Below are 20498 nucleotides of genomic sequence, written 5' to 3' on the forward strand. Positions count from 1 at the left end.
ACCTCATGAAGTTCCAAAAGGACAAGTGCCCTGGTCAGGGCAATCCCAAAGATGGAGACAGGCTGGGCCAGGAGTGGATTGACAGGAGCCCTTGAGAGAACAGCTTGGAGGCTCTGGCTGTTGAAGTAGTGAACGTGTGCTGACAGCCCAGAAGCCAATGGTATCCTGGGCTGCATGCAGAGCTGTGGGGCAGCAGGGCAAGGGAGGGGATCCTCCCTCTCTCCTCTGCTCTCCTGAGACCATACCTGCGCTCCTGTGTGCTGCCCTAGGACCCCCAGCAGAAGAAATACACGGACCTGATGGACAGGGTCCAGTGGATGCTGCAGAGCTGATCAGACAAGTGGAGCACTTTCCCTATGAAGACAGGCTGAGAGGGTTGGGGTTGTGTAGCTGAGAGAAGAGTAGAGAAGGCTCCCAGTAGACATTCAGTAAAGCTGCAGAGGAATATTTGGTCAGGGTTTGTAGTGATGGTACAAAGGGTAATGGTTCTAAACTGTGAGTGGGTAAATGTAGATTAGAGGTGAGAAACAAATTGTTTCCGCTGAGTGTGTTGACACACTGGAACAGGTCTTTCACAGAAGTTCAGAATAACGTGTCAGGGGGCTGGAACTTGATGATCTTCAAAGTCCTGGTTATCCCTAGATGATTCCTAGATTGAACAGACAAATCTGTGTTGTATGAAGTGGGAGCACATCATTTCAGATGAAAGAGGGAAGGACTTAATCAGCAAAGAGGCCTTACAAGTGATGACTACCAGGTGTTTAGATGTTTAATGGGCAAGGAATGTTTGTGGCCTCACAGGGCTCAAGGACACAGCATAAAAGGCTGTGCTGCTGCAGCCTCTGCATCCACCTCTCCTGCCTCCCTTTCCTCAAGGAACGAGGTAAGCCTGAGTCTGCTCCATCTCTCTCTGTAGGCTGAAGGGCTGTCATGGTCACTCCTGAGGTTGATCCTTGGGTGTCTCAGCTTGGCCCTGACACAGAGTTGTTGAAGGGCTGTCAGCCTTTTCATGGTGGTGGCTGGGGAAAGCTGGGAACTGGGGAATTGAGGGTTATCTGCAGCAGAAGGTGATCAAGGGGTCAGAGTTGCAGGGGAATCTGGGCAACAGAATATGCACCTTCAGTGGTGGAAGGAAGTGGCCCAGTGCATCCCCTGACATCTCTAACACAGCCAAGTCTTTTCTGGAGATGGGTTGTGATCAATCTTTCCACAGGTGCCTTAAACCCACTCTCCTGGGTCCTATTCATAAACCTGGGCAGTGTTCTTGTGCTTTTCCACTCATAGGCCATGATGAGGGTTGTGGGAGTTGTAGGCACAGAGTGTTCTTTTAAAACAAATTGTCTGTGTGGAGGGAGTTGATGGAAAAAGAGACAAATTGATCCTGAGGTTGTTGCTCCCTGCTTTGTGTTCCAGCTCTGCCTCCTTCACCCAGAGATGTCTTGCTGCAGACCCTGTCCCCCACGCCCCTGCGGCCCCTGTGGCCCAACCCCACTCGCCAGCAGCTGCAGTGAGCCCTGTTACGCCCGCTGCGCTGACTCCACCGTGTACATCGAGACCACCCCGGTGGTGGTGACCATGCCGGGCCCCATCCTCACCTCCTTCCCTCAGAGCACAGCTGTGGGATCCTCTCTGTCAGCTGCTGTTGGCAGCTCCCTCAGCTCCTCGGGGGTTCCCATCTCTTCTGGGGGCTCCCTTGGTCTGGGGGGGTCTGGGCTGTGTCTGCCTATCCCCCGTTGCAACCTGAACTGCTGAGGATGGCACATCATCCCCTTGCTCCATGGGAAATGGGCCCACTTTTGTCCCTCCCTGACCCCTGCAAACGTTTTTCCTGGTCTCTGCTCTGTGTCACTGCATTTGCTCCTTCTCATTAAAGCCTTTTGTGCAGCATCACTGGAGAGTCGTGGTCCTTTGTTCTCCTCCTCCCTCAGCACCTGGTCTGCCAGGATGAGCACTGGCTGCTGTCCTGAGCTTACCAGCAGTTACAGAAAGAGCTCCTTGAGCTTAGACTAGAGCATCAAAACCCTCAGTCACTGAGCTTGAGACTTTAACCTGGAGATCACGGCCCTGCAGGGCCAGTTTCTGATTTTTTTCTTTGTAAAACTTAATAGAGAGATTTTGAATAACTTTTCAGTCCCCTCAGTTGATCATCCTTTAGTTGGAAGCAGGTAGTTGTGGCCGAGTGGTGAAGGCGATGGACTAGAAATCCATTGGGGTTTCCCCGCGCAGGTTCGAATCCTGCCAACTACGGGGCAAAGAGCCCTTTTGGGTGCCAGCACCTGCACAGCTCCCACCCTCCGGGCTGCCAGGGACAGGAGCTGCAGGCTGCCCACAGGGCTCCTCCTGCACTTGAACTCCCAGCTCTTCCCCCACAGCAGCAGCAACACAGGAGGAACTGCTGCAAACCTGCCCAGAAGGACCAGGGAAACCCTGAGGGGCCTTTGGAAGGGGATGGCAGAAAAGCTCATTGATGGTGCAATGGTGTCTGCCCTGCAGCCATGGCACTGAGGCTGGGGGTAGCACTGGGAGGGGAAAAAAGCTCACAGACATTTTCTGTATGAATGAAGAAGAAAAAGGCAAATGATGAGGGGACTGGGTGCTGAGCATGGCATTGTTTCCAATTAGTACCCAGAGTGAAGGGCGAGGAGCTCCACCTATCAAACTTGCTTAGAAGTATAAGCTCTGCCTAGAATACAAGCTTTTATATCAAGGTAAAAATGACCAGCATTAAGCTAGGGCACCTCTGTGTACACAGGTAAAAGAGGAGAATGAATTCCCTGTTAATTCAAAGTAAAGAGTCTCTCTCACTCCTTGGCCAGCAAGGAACTGAACTGTATCACGGGTGCAGTCCCACAGCACCCTGGGAGCGCAGCTGGATTTGTGGTGAGGGCTGCAGCCCTCATGATCTCCCTGGACTGGAGGTGTCCTGGGCCCTGCAGAGCCCTGTGTGCAGGGTTGCCTTGAGCAGCTGGAGAGGCAGAGTGGGTGGTGGCCGTGCATGGCTGTGGGCAGGAGGTGTGGGAGAAGGGCAAGGCAAGGCTCTGGAGTTTGTGATCCTGGTGGGAAAGGAGGTGAAGTTTTGAGGGAGCCCCTTTGGGTGGCCGTGTGAGGTGAGAGGAGAGAGGCAGGGAGGGAGGGGGTGCGGCAGTGCCAGGGCCGGGCTGGGGCGGGTGGCAGGTGAGTGGGGGAGCAGAGTGGTGCAGCGGGAGCGTGCTGGGCCCATAACCCAGAGGTCGAGGAATCGAAACCATCCTCTGCTAAGGCCCTTTTGCACCGCTGTTGCCTCACCCCACAGCTTTTACCCTGCGCTGCTGCAGCTGTCGCGGCACCCACGCCCATGGCCCTGCTCTGCCTTCTGCCCCTGCTCCCTCACACTGCCACCTGCTTTCTCCTCTGCTTTCTCAGGTGCCAGCATTCCCCATGTGCCCCTCAGCAAGGCAGGGGGTGGGTGTGGAGCTGCAGGCAGAGCTTCCCCCCACCAGCACTGAGTGTTCTTGGGATATGTGTTCCTCCCTTCCCATCAGGCAACTCAATTCCCAACTTCCCAACCACAGGGGACACCTCCAGGGCTCTACAGGTGCACAAGAGGCTGAGGCTGGTGCTACTTAGTTAAAGATCAATGTGACTGACTCCAAGACCAGGGGAATTTCTCTGTCCTTGTTGATTTGCTGCCCAGGCCACCTGTATGATGATCCAGCAGTAGCAGTGGGCAAATGTAAGGGGCTGTCCTGTGCAGCACACAATTGGATCCACCTCCATATTGGAATGCTTGGATATCAGCAGCTGGTGGCCTCTATCAGAGTGTCAGAAAGAGAGAGGAAAAAATGAAGGATTAGAAAGAACAGAAAGAGCAGTCATTGCCCCAGGGTGCTTTGGTGGGTAGAGGAGTCTGGAGTGAAGGAGTCAAGCTGCTCCCAGGTACAAGCAAGGAAAGATGGTGTTTTAAGTTTGGTGTTTAATGCTGGGTTTTTTTCTCACTATGTGAACCTATTTCAGTTGACCAAACATTAATTTTCCCAAGTCGAGTCTGCTTTGCCAGCAACAGTTTTTCCTAAGCCATGTTTTGGTATTTTCTTCGACCTGGAAGGATTCTCCTCCTGTTTTCTCTGCCCCTCAATCACTGAAGGTGTGGGGAGGAGAGAGCAGCTGGGTGGGTGTTTGTCTGTGCTTACCCCACCACAGGTACACACACAGAAATGTCCCTCCACTTGCACAGTACAAGCCCAGCTGGCACATGTGTGAAGGTGGATGGGGAGAGGTGCCATTCCCAGCACGTCCTAAGGCGGCAGCAGCAGCAGCAGCAGCAGCAGCAGCAGCAGCATCACTGGAAGAGACACGAAGAAGGGAGACAGTGGGATGGTTTTCTTGCTCTCTGTGTGCTGAGGACTGGAGCTGTCTATTGGACAGGGAGATCTGTGTGTCCCCCATGGGCAGCATGAGCTGCCTTGAGTCGTGGTGCACAGCAGAGGGGTGTGCAGAGTGTGGCTGGAGCTGAGTGCTGGTTTGTGCAGGGTGGTGCTGCCAGGGTGGTCAGTGTGTGGTGGTGCTGTGTGCTGGAGGGTGGTTAGTGCAGCTGGAGACTTGCTGGGCAGGTGTTCCTGCCAGAAAGGCGTGTGCCGTGTGTCAGCTTGGTGTTTGTGTGGGAATGGCAGGAGGAAGCCTCAGGGTATGGGGCTGGGGTAGGGAGCGTGTGAGCTGCAGGAGCAGCAGGGCTGTGCCAGCAGATGCGTTGGTGGTATAGTGGTGAGCATAGCTGCCTTCCAAGCAGTTGACCCGGGTTCGATTCCCGGCCAACGCACAGGGCCTTTTGTTGGTTCACAGGGGCCGAGGGCTGCCCTGGCCCTGCAACCCCGTGGGAGAGGCCACAGCTCCTGCTCCTCTCTTCCCTGCCCTGACACAGCTGGTTTTGCTGGCCAGGCTTGCTCCTCAGGCCTGCTCCTCCCCAGTGCCTCTACCAGGCATTCAGAGGAGGCAGCTGGAGAGAAAAGCTCACACAGCCCCAGCTCCTGGGGCCCTGGGGGACACCCTGCCAACACCAGTGGCCTCTTCCAGCTGAGGTGGCTCCCGGCTGGGCTCCTCACTCTTGCTACAGCAGCCAGAGGAGAGGCATCTTTGGTGCTGCTGCTGCAGCTGCTTGCACCTGGCAGGGGCAGCGTGCTGCTGGGGCACACTGGTGATGAGGACTCAGAATGGCCAGGTGGGCACCAAGGCCTGAACTGTACTTCATAAGGCCAGTTATGTACTTTGGGGGTAGAATGGGAGGAGGCCTGTTCTTTATGAAATGTCTCAGTGTCACATTGCAGGAGATTTGCTCTCCATTCTCCTCTACCTTTTCTATCTCTCCAGTGCTGGCTGAGCAAACGTAGTGTCACTCCCTTCAAAGGGGGTGTTGGGATGTACAGTATGTGTGTTTAGAGGAGAGACTTATTGCCTCTGTAGGACTCTTTCCTAAAAACAGCCTCTGGGACACATGGGAATTTCCCTTGAAATTCTCTGGTTAACAATCACAACTGCATGTCTGGGATACCCTATGTCCCCAGTCTGTGTGCAGGGCTGCTGACCAATCTCTCCATAATTGCAGAGACATCCTAAAGTTTACCAGAATGGAGTGCAATAATGTTCTTGATAACTGAGAAGTAAAACAGCCTCTTTTCTCCTTTGTTTCGGCTTATGGCTAAGGGAAACCAGCATAAGTTGATAAACCACTATCCATCAAATAGGAAAAATTGTGGTGATTTGTGAAATTCCCAGCGACTGAAAAAGGAGAAACATAAGCCTCATTTTCTAAAAGGGGAAAAAGGAAGCCCTGGAGAATTGCACGCTCGTCAGTCTCAACTCAGTGCCTGGTAAGATCATGGAACAGATCTTCCTGGAAACTGTGCTAACAAACAGGGAAAAGAAGGGGAATGGTGACAGCTCACAGAGCTTCCGTAAGGGCAAAGGATGCCTGACAAAATCAGTGGCTTCCCACGCTGCACTCCTGAGAGCAAACCTGGAGCAGGGCTGTGAAGGTGTCCATGTGCTGAGGGAAGGCCTGAGGGAGCCAAAAGGCTAAAGTAAAGAAAGGTCCCACTGAGATTTGAACTCAGATCGCTGGATTCAGAGTCCAGAGTGCTCACCTTTACACCATGGGACCTCCTGCACACCTCACCTCTGGACCCTCTCACCAGCCTCTCTCACACTCAGCACCCTGCCTCAGCCTCAGCCCTCTCTCCACCTCCTGCCACATCCAACACCAACTGCAGCCTCCCTTCACCGCCTCCACGCCCTCTGCAATCACACCACCCTTCAAAGCACCAACACGCCTGCCTCTCCCAGCCTCACCTGCCCTCTCTGACAAGTCCCACACTCCAAACCTCTCACAAGCCTCTCTTGCCTCAAGTGCAACAGGCCCTTTCTGCCTCAACACAGCCCCTGACAAACCACACAGACACCTTCACACACCACAACACCCCTCACCTTCTCTTCTCCAGGCTCAACCAGCCCAGCTCTCTCATGACCGATGAGAGGGAAACATGGACGCATCTCTAAAATGTGGAAAAAGGGCCCTCTGGGAAACTAAGAAAAGAGGGAAGGAGGCCAAGAAAGACAAGAGCCTGGCAAGTTGGACTCCAACCACTCCTCGCAGGAGCACTGCCCCTGGAGGGCAGTGCCTTAGACCACTCAGCCATTCTGACCCCAGCACACCTGTGCCTTTGCCAGGACTTCCTCCATTGCCTCGGGACATGGCAAGCCAAGCCCTTGGCCTGTGGTGCTGCCTTGGGGGTACTTCCTGGGGCAACAAGGGTGCTCCGTCCTGCCCTGCTCAGGGCCAGGAAGGCTGGGCCAGGAGGTCTCTGCCACACCAAGGCCTGGGTGCAAAAAGGCTTTAGCAGAGGATGGTTTCGATCCATCGACCTCTGGGTTATGGGCCCAGCACGCTCCCGCTGCGCCACTCTGCTCCCCCTGTGTCCAGGGCTGGCCAAGGACTCACAGATGGACCCTTGGCTTTCAGTTAACAAGGGAATTCACTGGGATATTCTCTTGGAGAACACACAGGGGTCCCAGCCTACTGCATGGAGGACAACAATTAGACGTGATCTTCCACATTACAGACTCAGGCTCAATGACTGAGGGTTTTCTTGCTCTGGTCTAAGCAGAGGGACGTATTTCTGTAACTGCTGGTAAGCTCAGGACAGCAGCCAGTGTTCATCCTTGCAGACCAGGTGGTGACCTGAGGGAGGAGGAGAACAAAGGACCACGACTCTCCAGTGATGCTGCACAAAAGGCTTTAATGAGAAGGAGCAAATGCAGTGGCACAGAGCAGAGACCAGGAAAAACATTTGCAGGGGTCAGGGAGGGACAAAAGTGGGCCCGTTTTCCCAAGGAGCAAGGGGATGATGTGCCATCCTCAGCAGTTCAGGTTGCAGCGGGGGATAGGCAGACACAGCCCGGACCCCCCCAGACCAAGGGAGCCCCCAGAAGAGATGGGAACCCCCGAGGAGCTGAGGGAGCTGCCAACAGCAGCTGACAGAGAGGATCCCACGGCTGTGTTCTGAGGGAAGGAGGTGAGGATGGGGCCCGGCATGGTCACCACCACCGGGGTGGCCTCGATGTACACGGTGGAGTCAGCGCAGCGGGCGTAACAGGGCTCACTGCAGCTGCTGGCGAGTGGGGTTGGGCCACAGGGGCCGCAGGGGCGTGGGGGACAGGGTCTGCAGCAAGACATCTCTGGGTGAAGGAGGCAGAGCTGGAACACAGAGCAGGGAGCAACAACCTCAGGATTAGTCCATCATTTCCTTACCTCTCTCTGTATACACACTTTGTTTCAAAACATACTCTCTGCCTAGAATTCCTACAACCACCATCTTCCCCTCCAAGCAGAAAAGCACAAGCAGGTTGCTCCAGATTAGGAATAAGACCCAGCCGAGTAGGTTTAAGGCATCTGTGGAAAGACTGATCACAGCCCATCTCCAGAACAGACTTGGCTGTGTTAGAGATGTCAGGGGATGCACTGGGCCATTTCCTTCCACCACTGAAGGTGCAATTTCTGATGAGCAGATCCCCCTGCAGCTCTGACCCCTTTTGCTGAAACTAAACCCCCAATTCCCAGCTCTCCCCAGCCACCACCATGAAAAGGCTGACAGCCCTTCAACAACTCTGTGTCAGGGCCCAGCTGAGGTACCCAAGGATCAATCTGAGGAGCCACCACAACAGCCCTTCAGCCCACAGAGAGAGATGGAGAGGACTCAGGCTTACCTCGTTCCTTGAGGAAGAGGAGGCAGGAGAGGTGGATGCAGAGCCTACAGCAGCACACCCTTTTATGCTGTGTCCTGAGCCCTGTGGGGCCACAAACATTCCTTGCCAATTAAACATCTAAACACCTGGTAGTCATCACTTGTAAGGCCTCTTTGCTGATTAAGTCCTTTCCTCTTTCATCTGAAATGTTGTGCTCGCACTTCATACAACACAGATTTGTCTGTTCAATCTAGGAATCATCTAGGATGACCAGGACTTTGAAGATTATGCAGTTCAAGCCCCCTGACACATTATCCCGAAATTCTGTGAAAGACCTGTTCCAGTGTGTCAACACACTCAGCGGAAACAATTTGTTTCTCATCTCTAATCTACATTTACCCACTCGCAGTTTAGAACCATTACCCCTTGTCCCATCACTACAAACCCTGACCAAATGTTTCTGTGCAGCTTTACTGAATGTCTGCTGGGAGCCTTCTCTCTCTTCTCTCAGCTACACAACCCCAACCCTCTCAGCCTGTCTTCATAGGGAAAGTGCTCCACTTGTCTGATCAGCTCTGTGACCTCCTCTGGACCCTCTCCATCAGGTCCTTGTGTTTCTTCTGCTGGGGTTCCTAGGGCAGCACACAGGAGCCCAGGTATGGTCTCAGGAGAGCAGAGGAGAGAGGGAGGATCCCCTCCCTTGCCCTGCTGCCCCACAGCTCTGGATGCAGCCCAGGATCAGTACAGGATCATGTTTACTACTTCAACAGCCAGAGCCTCCAAGCTGTTCTCTGCAGGGCTGCTCTCAGTCTACTCCTGGCCCAGCCTCTGTCTGGGTCACCAGGTCTCCCTTTTCTCTCATGTGGATTTACGGCTCCTTGCATTTTTCTTTGTTGTTCTCTGCACCTGAAGAAAGCCTTCTTGTGATTTTTCATGTCCATAGTTTAGTTCAGCTCCAGCTCTGCCTTTGCTTTCCTGATCCCCCCTTGCACTCCCTGGCCATAGTCATCCCCAGATGTGTATTTCTGCCTCCACTGCCTAAGCACTTTGGCCTTTTTGAGCACCTGAGCGGTCTTGATTTCTGCAGGCTGCCCCCACTGCCTCCCCTTGCACATGGGCCTTCTTGCCCATGGGGACTGGGATTTCCAGAGCACACAGAGGAATGTCCCACTTCTCATTCATTCCTGCAAAAACCCCACACCCCAACTGACCTGTTTGGATCAGCGTGTTCACCCAGAGGCCAGAGACCTGCATGGCCTGCTTTGGGGAAGAGGCTGAGGGCAGGGAGCCAAAAGCTCTTGGCTCTCTGTCCTGCATCAGGGAGGGCTTTGCCCATTCCATGCATTTCACATTTCAAAGGAGCACTGAATCAGTCACCCAGAAAACATTGGAGTCATCCTGATGTGGACAATTTGGGAAAATCCCAGAGCTCCAGGCAAAGCTGAGACAGAGCGTGTGGACTTCAGTGGAGATGGTGACAGGACTCATGAGTTCCTACAAAATTTCTGCTTTCTTCAAGGGCATATCCAGAACTTCCAGAACACCTGGAATGTCTTTGCAATCCTGTGCTACTGCTGCTTTCCAAAGCATTGTCTTTTAGGGGCTGTGCTAAGGCACAGGAGGTGCATGGCACTCCAGGAAAACGGATGTTGGAAGCAACCACTGTCCTCTCTTCCTGGTCTGAGTAGACAAAGTACCCTGTGTGCCTTTGACAACAGCAGAACTTTGAGGATTCAAACTCTGTCAAGAGCATTTCCAGACATTTTAGCCCAATTCCAGGATCAACAGGTGCTTCTCTGCAATCCCCTGCATTTGCTGCCTCCCAAGGCTTTGCCTTTTGGTGGCTGCTCAACGGCCCTCGTGTCTCAGGGTACCTCAGAATAAGCCCAGAAGGTCTGCATGCAGCTCTGGAGCTCTTGTGCTCCTACCAACTGCTCTGGGCAGACCAAACTGCCCAGGTACCTCAGAAGACTCTGGGCCTTGTCCTGGTGACTTCTAAGCACTGACACCATTTAAGAGGTCACTGTCTCTTGAGCAGCTCTCCCAGGCTTGTCTCTTTTTTTCCCCCAGAGATAGCTGGAATTTCCTTTCTGGCACCATGGGATTGTTGCCTCTTGCCCTTTTGCACTGCACCTCTCAGGAGCATTTGGCTTCATCCTTTCCAGCACCTCCTGGAGGTGGTGGAGGCAGCAGTTGCATCCCCTCCTCTCCACCTTGCCCATCTCCACCAGGTTCCACAAGCCCAGTGCCCTCACCCCTGATGTCAGCTGCTCCTGCCCTTCTGTTCTCTTCTGTTCTGCCCTTGTCCTCTGCCAGTCCCTCTCTCCAGGAGAGTTCACCACCCCCTCTCTTGTTCCTGGGGACACAGAGTGAGGCACAGCAATCCAGATGTGGCCTCTGCAGTGCCACAGTAAGGGCACCATTCCTGAGGGCATCAGATCTCAGGGTTATGGGGTGAGGTCTGGAGAGGGACAGTAAGGAGCTCTCAGGATTAGGAGTGAAGGCTCCACACAGGACCTCCAGTGCAAGGGAGTCTGTTGGGACAGACTTTCTCTCCTCTTTCCAGCCTTTCTGCCCAGAAGGGCTTAGTACTCCCTGGTCTGGAAGGGGAATGCAGAGCAAGGGGCATTTCCTGCACACAGCCCTGTGCTCTCCATGGGGCCATGGCATGTGCTCAGCAGTGCAGGCAGCCTCAGTGGCATCTCCTGGTGGCCCAGCTGGGAGGCTCAGCTGTAGAAACCATTCCCACCTCCTGGTAGCACACAGGGGCTTCCATGCAGCCCTGGAAGAGCTGCCCAAGAGACAGGGACATCTCTGACACTGGTGGTGTTCAGAGGACAATGGGAAGGGCTTCCACTGGTCCCTCCTGACCTCCACTGCTCTGGGGTGCCCTGCACTTCCTGGGCCCTTGGAGCAGCCACCAAAAGACAATGCCTTGGAAAGCAGCTGCAGCAGCAGCACAGGATTGCAAAGACATTCCAGGTGTTTGGGGAATTGTCCACAAAGATGTGGAAATGCCTTTGAAGAAAACAGAAATTGTGGAGGTATGAGGCTCTGTGCTCTGCTGTTCCTGGAATTCCCGAGTCCAGGGCACTGTCTCCACTGAAGTCCACACTGGGTGACTCAGGTTTGCCTGGAGCTCCAGGATTTTCCCAACTCTCCAGATGACAATGACTCTCAGGTGCTCTGGGAGACTGATCCAATGCTCCTTTGAAATGTGAAATGCATGGAATGGGCAAAGCCCTCCCTGATGCAGGACAGAGAGCCAAGAGCTTTTGGCTCCCTGCCCTCAGCCTCTTCCCCAAAGCAGGCCATGCAGGTCTCTGGCCTCTGGGTGAACACGCTGATCCAAACAGGTCAGTTGGGGTGTGGGGTTTTTGCAGGAATGAATGAGAAGTGGGACATTCCTCTGTGTGCTCTGGAAATCCCAGTCCCCATGGGCAAGAAGGCCCATGTGCAAGGGGAGGCAGTGGGGGCAGCCTGCAGAAATCAAGACCACTTAGGTGCTCAAAAAGGCCAAAGTGCTTAGGCAGTGGAGGCAGAAATACACATCTGGGGATGACTATGGCCAGGGAGTGCAAGGGGGGATCAGGAAAGCAAAGGCAGAGCTGGAGCTGAACTAAACTATGGACATGAAAAATCACAAGAAGGCTTTCTTCAGGTGCAGAGAACAACAAAGAAAAATGCAAGGAGCCGTAAATCCACATGAGAGAAAAGGGAGACCTGGCAACATCTGACGACATGGGGAAGGAGGAGATTCTCAACAGATTTTTGCCTTGGTATTCAGTGGCAGGTGCTCCAGCCATGCCAGTGATTGACAGAATCCAAAGGCAGCGAGTGGCAGAAGGGAATACCACCCATTGTAGAAAACAATCTGCTTCAAGACCACCTAAGAAACCTGCATGTGCACAAGCCCTAGTGGCCTGATGAGATGCATGTGAGGGTCCAGAAGGAACTGGCAGAAGAAGTTGCTAAAGCACTCCCCATCATATTTGAAAAGTCTCAGCACTGGAGAATTGAGAAGTGGAGGCCAGGCAGTCTCACCTCTGTGCCTTGGCAAGGTCATGGAGCAGATCCTCCTGGAAGCTGTGCTATGACATGGAGAAAAGAAGGAGCTGATTGGTGCCAGCCAACAGGGCTTCACTAAGGGCAGTCATTCCTTAGAAGAGTAGTGTCCTTCACCTGATATGGGTTTAATGAATTTCTGTCATGGGTTTATATCACTGGGGGATGAGGAAAGAGCGACTGATGTGCAAAACACGGAAGAGGACCCTGTACAACACCCTCCTCCCTAAACTGTAGAGCCATGGCTTATCTGGGCTGGGACCCTCAGGGACTAAGGAATTGGGTTGATGGGATGGGGTTGTGATCAATGGCTCAATGTCCAAGTAGACGAGTGACAAGTGTTATTCCCCAGGGATTGGTCTGGGGACCAGGATTATCTAAGTCCTTTGTCAGGGACATGGAGAGTGGGATTGAGTGTATCCTCAGCACGTTTGTAGATGACATTGAGCTGAGTGGTGTGGGTGATACTCCAGAGGCAGGGGTGGCATCCCGAGGGACCTGGAGAGGCTGGAGAGGTGGGTCCGTGCAAACCTCATGAAGTTCCAAAAGGACAAGTGCCCTGGTCAGGGCAATCCCAAAGATGGAGACAGGCTGGGCCAGGAGTGGATTGACAGGAGCCCTTGAGAGAACAGCTTGGAGGCTCTGGCTGTTGAAGTAGTGAACGTGCGCTGACAGCCCAGAAGCCAGTGGTATCCTGGGCTGCATCCAGAGCTGTGGGGCAGCAGGGCAAGGGAGGAGATCCTCCCTCTCTCCTCTGCTCTCCTGAGACCATACCTGGGCTCCTGTGTGCTGCCCTAGGAACCCCAGCAGAAGACACACACGGACCTGATGGAGTGGAGTCCAGAGGAGGCTGCAGAGCTGATCAGACAAGTGGAGCACTTTCCCTATGAGGACAGGCTGAGAGGGTTGGGGTTGTGTAGCTGAGAGAAGAGAAGAGAAGAGAAGAGAAGAGAAGAGAAGAGAAGAGAAGAGAAGAGAAGAGAAGAGAAGAGAAGAGAAGAGAAGAGAAGAGAAGAGAAGAGAAGAGAAGAGAAGAGAAGAGAAGAGAAGAGAAGAGAAGAGAAGAGAAGAGAAGAGAAGAGAAGAGAAGAGAAGAGAAGAGAAGAGAAGAGAAGAGAAGAGAAGAGAAGAGAAGAGAAGAGAAGAGAAGAGAAGAGAAGAGAAGAGAAAGAAGAAGAGAAGACTCCCAGCAGACATTCAGTAAAGCTGCAGAGGAATATTTGGTCAGGGTTTGTAGTGATGGGACAAGGGGTAATGGTTCTAAACTGCGAGTGGGTAAATGTGAACTAGAGATAAGAAACAAATTGTTTCCGCTGAGTGTGTTGACACACTGGAACAGGTCTTCCACAGAAGTTTGAGAGAACATGTCAGGGGGCTTTGATGATCTTCAAAGTCCTGATCATCTCTAAATAATTCCTAGATTGAACAGATAAATCTGTGTTGTATGAAGTGCGAGCACAACATTTCAGATGAAAGAGGAAAGGACTTAATCAAGAAAGAAACCTTACAAGTGATGACTAGCAGGTGTTTAGATGTTTAATGGGCAAGGAATGTTTGTGGCCCCACAGGGCTCAGGGACACAGCATAAAAGGCTGTGCTGCTGCAGCCTCTGCATCCTCCTCTCCTGCCTCCCTTTCCTCAAGGAACGAGGTAAGCCTGAGTCTGCTCCATCTCTCTCTGTGGGCTGAAGGGCTGTCATGGTCACTCCTCATGTTGATCCTTGGGTGTCTCAGCTTGACCCTGACACAGAGTTGTTGAAGGGCTGTCAGCCTTTTCATGGTGGTGGCTGGGGAGAACTGGGAATTGGAGGTTTAGTTCCAGCAAAGAGGATCAAGGGGTCAGAGCTGCAGGGGGATCTGTTCAGCAGAATTGGACTTGCAGTGCTGGAAGAAAATGGCCCAGTGCATCCCCTGACATCTCTAACACAGTCAAGTCTTTTTGGGAGATGGACTGTGATCATTCTTTCCACAAATGCCTTAAACCCTCTCTACTGCCTCCTATTCCTAAAGTGGGACAACCTTCCTGTGCTTTTCCACTCATAGACCATGATGAGAGTTGTGGGAGTTGTAGGCACAGAGCGCATTTTTAAAGAAAATAGTGTCTGTGTAGATTACTGTAGGAAAGAGAGACAGACTGATACTAATGTTGTTTCTCCCTGCTCTGTGTTCCAGCTCTGCCTCCTTCACCCAGAGATGTCTTGCTGCAGACCCTGTCCCCCACGCCCCTGCGGCCCCTGTGGCCCAACCCCACTCGCCAGCAGCTGCAGTGAGCCCTGTTACGCCCGCTGCGCTGACTCCACCGTGTACATCGAGGCCACCCCGGTGGTGGTGACCATGCCGGGCCCCATCCTCACCTCCTTCCCTCAGAACACAGCCGTGGGATCCTCTCTGTCAGCTGCTGTTGGCAGCTCCCTCAGCTCCTCGGGGGTTCCCATCTCTTCTGGGGGCTCCCTTGGTCTGGGGGGGTCCGGGCTGTGTCTGCCTATCCCCCGCTGCAACCTGAACTGCTGAGGATGGCACATCATCCCCTTGCTCCTTGGGAAAACGGGCCCACTTTTGTCCCTCCCTGACCCCTGCAAATGTTTTTCCTGGTCTCTGCTCTGTGCCACTGCATTTGCTCCTTCTCATTAAAGCCTTTTGTGCAGCATCACTGGAGAGTCGTGGTCCTTTGTTCTCCTCCTCCCTCAGGTCACCACCTGGTCTGCAAGGATGAGCACTGGCAGCTGTCCTGAGCTTACCATCAGCTGCAGAAAGACCTCTCTGAGCTTAGAGCAGTGCACCCTAAGCTTAGCAGCAAGGACATGGACTCATAATGAAAGAAGGTGAAAGGCTTTAGCAGCACTTGTTCATTGACTGATTCAATATTTAGGAAGCAATATGATAGGACTGCTTGCAAATATAAAAATGAATTAATTCTAGGTTTACAGTAACTTCCATTCCATCATGAACACACAGGCACAGAGATGTGCACATCTGTGTTTAGGTGTGTAAAGGTAGCTATCAAAAATTTCCCTTGGTCTTTGTGAAATACTCACATCAAATCCCTTTGCATTTCTGAAGAAGTGTGGGCTGGACTTGGAGGAGTGTGTGAGTGGGGGCAGTGTATCAGCCCAGGCCTCCTTGTCAGAGATGCTCTTTCAGGTATCCCAACCTGATGGGTCTCAAGCTCCCAGACACATCCCACTCAGAGGGAGGTGCTGGCACAGCCTACAGCAGTCCTTGAGACCTCAAGGGACAGCTCTTTAGAGGGTGCCAAGATGCTTTCCTTTAGTCAGCAGGAGGTTCCATCCTGCCTACAACCCAAGTCGGTAACTCCTGGCAACAGTGTCCAAGACATTTGGGAATTGTTTCCAAAACTGCAGCAATAGTGGTGGTCTTCCACTTGGGCTACAGTTCAGGCAGGGAATGCTGGAAGGCTGTGAGGGGCTGACTGATGATCCTCTGTCCCCCAGCGTGGTTGCAAAGCTGATGTTGCTGTTGTTGTCAGGGCTGTCCCCACCTGTATCATGCAACAGCCCCTGGTGTGGGGAAGGACATTTCACCTCCCAAAGGCTTCTGTAAAGGGACACGTCAGTTCTCAGCTGGTTCATTCAAGACCTGGGAGGAGGAGGAGGAGGATGGCAGAGGCTGCACCAGCACATGGCAATGGCAGGCTATCCCAGATAGCTGTCTGAGGAGAAAGGTCTGGGCAGTGCAGCCCCAGCCTGCGGGGTGACGCCTCTCAGGCCTCTGTCAGGGGGCCCCAGGTGGCTGCCTGGCTCCGGGAAGGTCCCCACTGGAAATGTGGAGTGGAGCGTTGCCCTGAATTGCCCGGGCACCGGTGTCAGTGCCTGGGCTGTGTGCTGAGCGGGACAGGGAGGGCTGGAGCAGGTAGTTGTGGCCGAGTGGTGAAGGCGATGGACTAGAAATCCATTGGGGTTTCCCCGCGCAGGTTCGAATCCTGCCAACTATGGGGCAAAGAGCCCTTTTTGGGTGCTGCCAGGGACAGGAGCTGCAGGCTGCCCAAAGGGCTCCTCCTGCAGAGCTCCCATCCCTCTGGGCAGCCCACAGGGCTCCTCCTGCACTTGAACTCCCAGCTCTTCCCCCACAGCAGCAGCAGCACAGGAGGAACTGCTGCAAACCTGCCCAGAAGGACCAGGGAAACTCTGAGGGGCCTTTGGAAGGGGATGGCAGAAAAGCTCATTGATGGTGCAATGCTGTGTGCCCTGCAGCCATGGCACTGAGGGGGAGGGAAGTACTACACAGAACCTCAGAGATACTGTCAGCACAAATGAAGAAAGAAAGTTCCAGTTAAGCAGGCAGCTGGAGCTGCAGCTGATCCATGGACTTCCTGCCCTGCACTCAAAGACTTTCCCCTGTGCAATGCCCCCTGTAGTAGGTAGACTGGGGACACACTGCCCACATTTTCTCCCACATCCCAGCCTTCTCCATCTGGCTTTTCTTTTGGTCTCTTCTGCCTGGCTGCTGCATGCTCTGCCCTGTGGATGGGACATGCAACCAGGAAATACTCAAAGCTCAAAAATGCAGAACGCAGCACTGCCCCCTCATTCCTCACCCTCACCAAGAGGCTCTAGCAGCCCTGAGCCCTCCTGGGACTCCTGACAGCCTTGAACTCTGGCCACTGCCCAGTCTGGATGGGCCATCCCTGCCCATGGGCAGTTGGTAACAAGCTGCACCCTCTGTAGTGTCAGGCAGGACAGCGACGGCACCAGGCCCAGAGAGGGTCCTTGGCACCCTACCTGGTGCCTGGGGCACCCCTTGGCTCTTGGGACACAGCAAAGGCACGGCTGTGCCAGGATGGGAGACCAGTCAGGAGCTGTGGGGGAGCACAGCACAGCCCTGGCAGGGCATGGGGCTCACAGCCCGTGGCAAAGGCAAGGTACCAACCTTTCTACAACCTGCTCAATGGAACAAACACTGCCTCTGACTAAGAGCTCTTCCCTCCCAGTAAAGGTGACCTGAAGCCCCAATGGAAAGCAGCTGAGAACATCCCACATAGACCATAAAAGAAGAGGACATTTGTTTAAAACAAATGAGCATATGTGCACCCCAGCTGCAGGAGACGAGCACATAGTGATCGTGTGATCAATCGTGCTTGATTAGCTGACAGTCTAAAAGATGAATGTTGTTGATCAAAAGAACTGTAGCGTAAACATAAAGCTTCTTTCTTGTCTAATTGTTGTCCTCCATGCAGTAGGCTGGGACCCCTGTGTGTTCTCCAAGAGAATATCCCAGTGAATTCCCTTGTTAACTGAAAGCCAAGGGTCCATCTGTGAGTCCTTGGCCAGCCCTGGACACAGGGGGAGCAGAGTGGCGCAGCGGGAGCGTGCTGGGCCCATAACCCAGAGGTCGATGGATCGAAACCATCCTCTGCTAAAGCCTTTTTGCACCCAGGCCTTGGTGTGGCAGAGACCTCCTGGCCCAGCCTTCCTGGCCCTGAGCAGGGCAGAACGGAGCACCCTTGTTGCCCCAGGAAGTATCCCCAAGGCAGCACCACAGGCCAAGGGCTTGGCTTGCCATGTCCCGAGGCAATGGAGGAAGTCCTGGCAAAGGCACAGGTGTGCTGGGGTCAGAATGGCTGAGTGGTCTAAGGCACTGCCCTCCAGGGGCAGTGCTCCTGCAAGGAGTGGTTGGAGTCCAACTTGCCAGGCTCTTGTCTTCCTTGACCTCTTTCCCTCCCTGTCATCAGCTTTTCTTGGTTTCCCAGAGGGCCCTTTTTCCACATTTTAGAGATGCATCCATGTTTCCCTCTCATCGGTCATGAGAGAGCTGGGCTGGTTGAGCCTGGAGAAGAGAAGGTGAGGGGTGTTGTGGTGTGTGAAGGTGTCTGTGTGGTTTGTCAGGGGCTGTGTTGAGGCAGAAAGGGCCTGTTGCACTTGAGGCAAGAGAGGCTTGTGAGTGTGGGCTTGGAGTGTGGGACTTGTCAGAGAGGGCAGGTGAGGCTGGGAGAGGGAGGCGTGTTGGTGCTTTGAAGGGTGGTGTGATTGCAGAGGGCGTGGAGGCGGTGAAGGGAGGCTGCAGTTGGTGTTGGATGTGGCAGGAGGTGGAGAGAGGGCTGAGGCTGAGGCAGGGTGCTGAGTGTGAGGGAGGCTGGTGAGAGGGTCCAGAGGTGAGGTGTGCAGGAGGTCCCATGGTGTAAAGGTGAGCACTCTGGACTCTGAATCCAGCGATCTGAGTTCAAATCTCAGTGGGACCTTTCTTTAGCCTTTTGGCTCCCTCAGGCCTTCCCTCAGCACATTTGACACTGAAATGGGGACCTCCCAGTCAAAGCAGCTCCGGCATAGGAGACTGCTCTGGCACTGTCTCCTTGGATGGTGGACACCTCCAAAGGCGGAGTCTGTACTACCCACTCTGGCCAGCTCTTTCCCTTTTTTGACCATAATTACAGTATGAAGGGTTACTCTGTGGCATTACTTGTATTTCCACCCCAGGGCACTGCTTCTTTTTCTCTGCATTCCTCTGAGACATTTCTGTTTTCCCTGTTACTTTCTTTTCCTTCCTCTGGAATGAGTTCAGGGAGCTCTACCAATAACCGGTAGTGTCCCATGATAAGGGGTGTATTTGCTGCCATGGGAGAGGGAAAGATCTTCCTGACAGAGCAAGTGGCTTCCTGAGGGAGGAGGAGAACAGAGAACCATGACTCTCCAGTGATGCTGCACAAAGGCTTTAATGAGAAGGAGCAAATGCAGTGGCACAGAAGAGAGACCAAGAAAAGTGTCTGGGGGTCAGGGAGGGAAGGAGATGGGCCCATTTCCCAAGGACAAGCTCCATACAAAGAGCTTGCCCTTCTGACTCTGCTCTTCCTCGTGCAATCGCAGTCGTCCAAGAGCAGGCCCTAACTCTGGCACCCTCCCTCCATCAGCAGCAGTTCAGCAAAGCAGAAGAGAAGGAGCCCTTTCTCAAGGAGCTCAGAGCAAAGCAGAGGCAGAGAAGGCACGGCGAGGCTGCTGTGCAGTGATGAGCAGAGGGCACAGGTCCCCCCTGCCAGCTGGGATGAGGACTCCCAGCTCATCTGCAAGATGTGGCCAGGCTCCTGCTGCTGCACGGTCCCAATCTTCCTTCCTGTTCCAAAGGGGATGATCCAGTGTCTTCAGCAGTTCAGGTTGCAGCGGGGGATAGGAAGACACAGCCCGGACCCCCCCAAACCAAGGGAGCCCCCAGAAGAGATGGGAACCCCCGAGGAGCTGAGGGAGCTGCCAACAGCAGCTGACAGAGAGGATCCCACGGCTGTGCTCTGAGGGAAGGAGGTGAGGATGGGGCCCGGCATGGTCACCACCACCGGGGAGGGCTCGATGTACACGGTGGAGTCAGCGCAGCGGGCGTAACAGGGCTCACTGCAGCTGCTGGCGAGTGGGGTTGGGCCACAGGGGCCACAGGGGCTTTGGGGACAGGGTCTGCAGCAAGACATCTCTGGGTGAAGGAGGCAGAGCTGGAACACAAAGCAGGGAGCAACAACCTCAGGATCAATTTGTCTCTTTTTCCATCAACTCCCTCCACACAGACAATTTGTTTTAAAAGAACACTCTGTGCCTACAACTCCCACAACCCTCATCGTGCCCTTCAAGTGAAAAAGCACAAGAAGGCTGCCCAGGTTTATGAATAGGACCCAGGAGAGTGGGTTTAAGGCATCTGTGGAAAGATTGATCACAGCTCATCTCCACAACAGACTTGACTGTGTTAGAGATGTCAGGGGATGCACTGGGCCATTTTCTTCCAGCACTGCAAGTCCAATTCTGCTGAACAGATCCCCCTGCAGCTCTGACCCCTTGATCCTCTTTGCTGGAACTAAACCTCCAATTCCCAGTTCTCCCCAGCCACCACCATGAAAAGGCTGACAGCCCTTCAACAACTCTGTGTCAGGGTCAAGCTGAGACACCCAAGGATCAACGTGAGGAGTGACCATGACAGCCCTGCAGCCCAGAGAGAGAGATGGAGCAGACTCAGGCTTACCTCGTTCCTTGAGGAAAGGGAGGCAGGAGAGGAGGATGCAGAGGCTGCAGCAGCACAGCCTTTTATGCTGTGTCCCTGAGCCCTGTGGGGCCACAAACATTCCTTGCCCATTAAACATCTAAACACCTGGTAGTCACCATGTGCCAACGCCTTGTACCTGATGAAGTCCCTGCCTCTTTCATGTCAGATATTGTTCTCTGGTTTCACACCACCAAACATGAAAATGATTCATCTGTGTCCCAGCTTCTGAAGACCACTTTACTTGAAGGT

General features: G+C 53.7%; 7 non-coding genes across 7 annotated transcripts; 5 read left to right on the forward strand and 2 right to left on the reverse strand.

The window, feature by feature from the left end:
- The first annotated feature begins 2165 nt into the window (after positions 1–2165).
- Positions 2166–2247, forward strand: TRNAS-AGA. The gene has a single exon. It is a non-coding gene; the product is annotated as a tRNA-Ser (tRNA).
- A 2476-nt stretch (positions 2248–4723) lies between these two features.
- On the forward strand, positions 4724–4795 carry TRNAG-UCC. Its single transcript has one exon. It is a non-coding gene; the product is annotated as a tRNA-Gly (tRNA).
- A 1266-nt stretch (positions 4796–6061) lies between these two features.
- Positions 6062–6133, reverse strand: TRNAQ-CUG. Its single transcript has one exon. It is a non-coding gene; the product is annotated as a tRNA-Gln (tRNA).
- Positions 6134–6866: 733 nt separating this feature from the next.
- On the reverse strand, positions 6867–6938 carry TRNAM-CAU. The gene has a single exon. It is a non-coding gene; the product is annotated as a tRNA-Met (tRNA).
- A 9210-nt stretch (positions 6939–16148) lies between these two features.
- On the forward strand, positions 16149–16230 carry TRNAS-AGA. The gene has a single exon. It is a non-coding gene; the product is annotated as a tRNA-Ser (tRNA).
- Positions 16231–17582: 1352 nt separating this feature from the next.
- On the forward strand, positions 17583–17654 carry TRNAM-CAU. The gene has a single exon. It is a non-coding gene; the product is annotated as a tRNA-Met (tRNA).
- A 748-nt stretch (positions 17655–18402) lies between these two features.
- On the forward strand, positions 18403–18474 carry TRNAQ-CUG. The gene has a single exon. It is a non-coding gene; the product is annotated as a tRNA-Gln (tRNA).
- The last annotated feature ends 2024 nt before the right edge of the window (positions 18475–20498 follow it).

Source organism: Chiroxiphia lanceolata, chromosome 12 (assembly GCF_009829145.1).
Source record: "Chiroxiphia lanceolata isolate bChiLan1 chromosome 12, bChiLan1.pri, whole genome shotgun sequence".
Taxonomy (NCBI): Eukaryota; Metazoa; Chordata; class Aves; order Passeriformes; family Pipridae; genus Chiroxiphia; species Chiroxiphia lanceolata.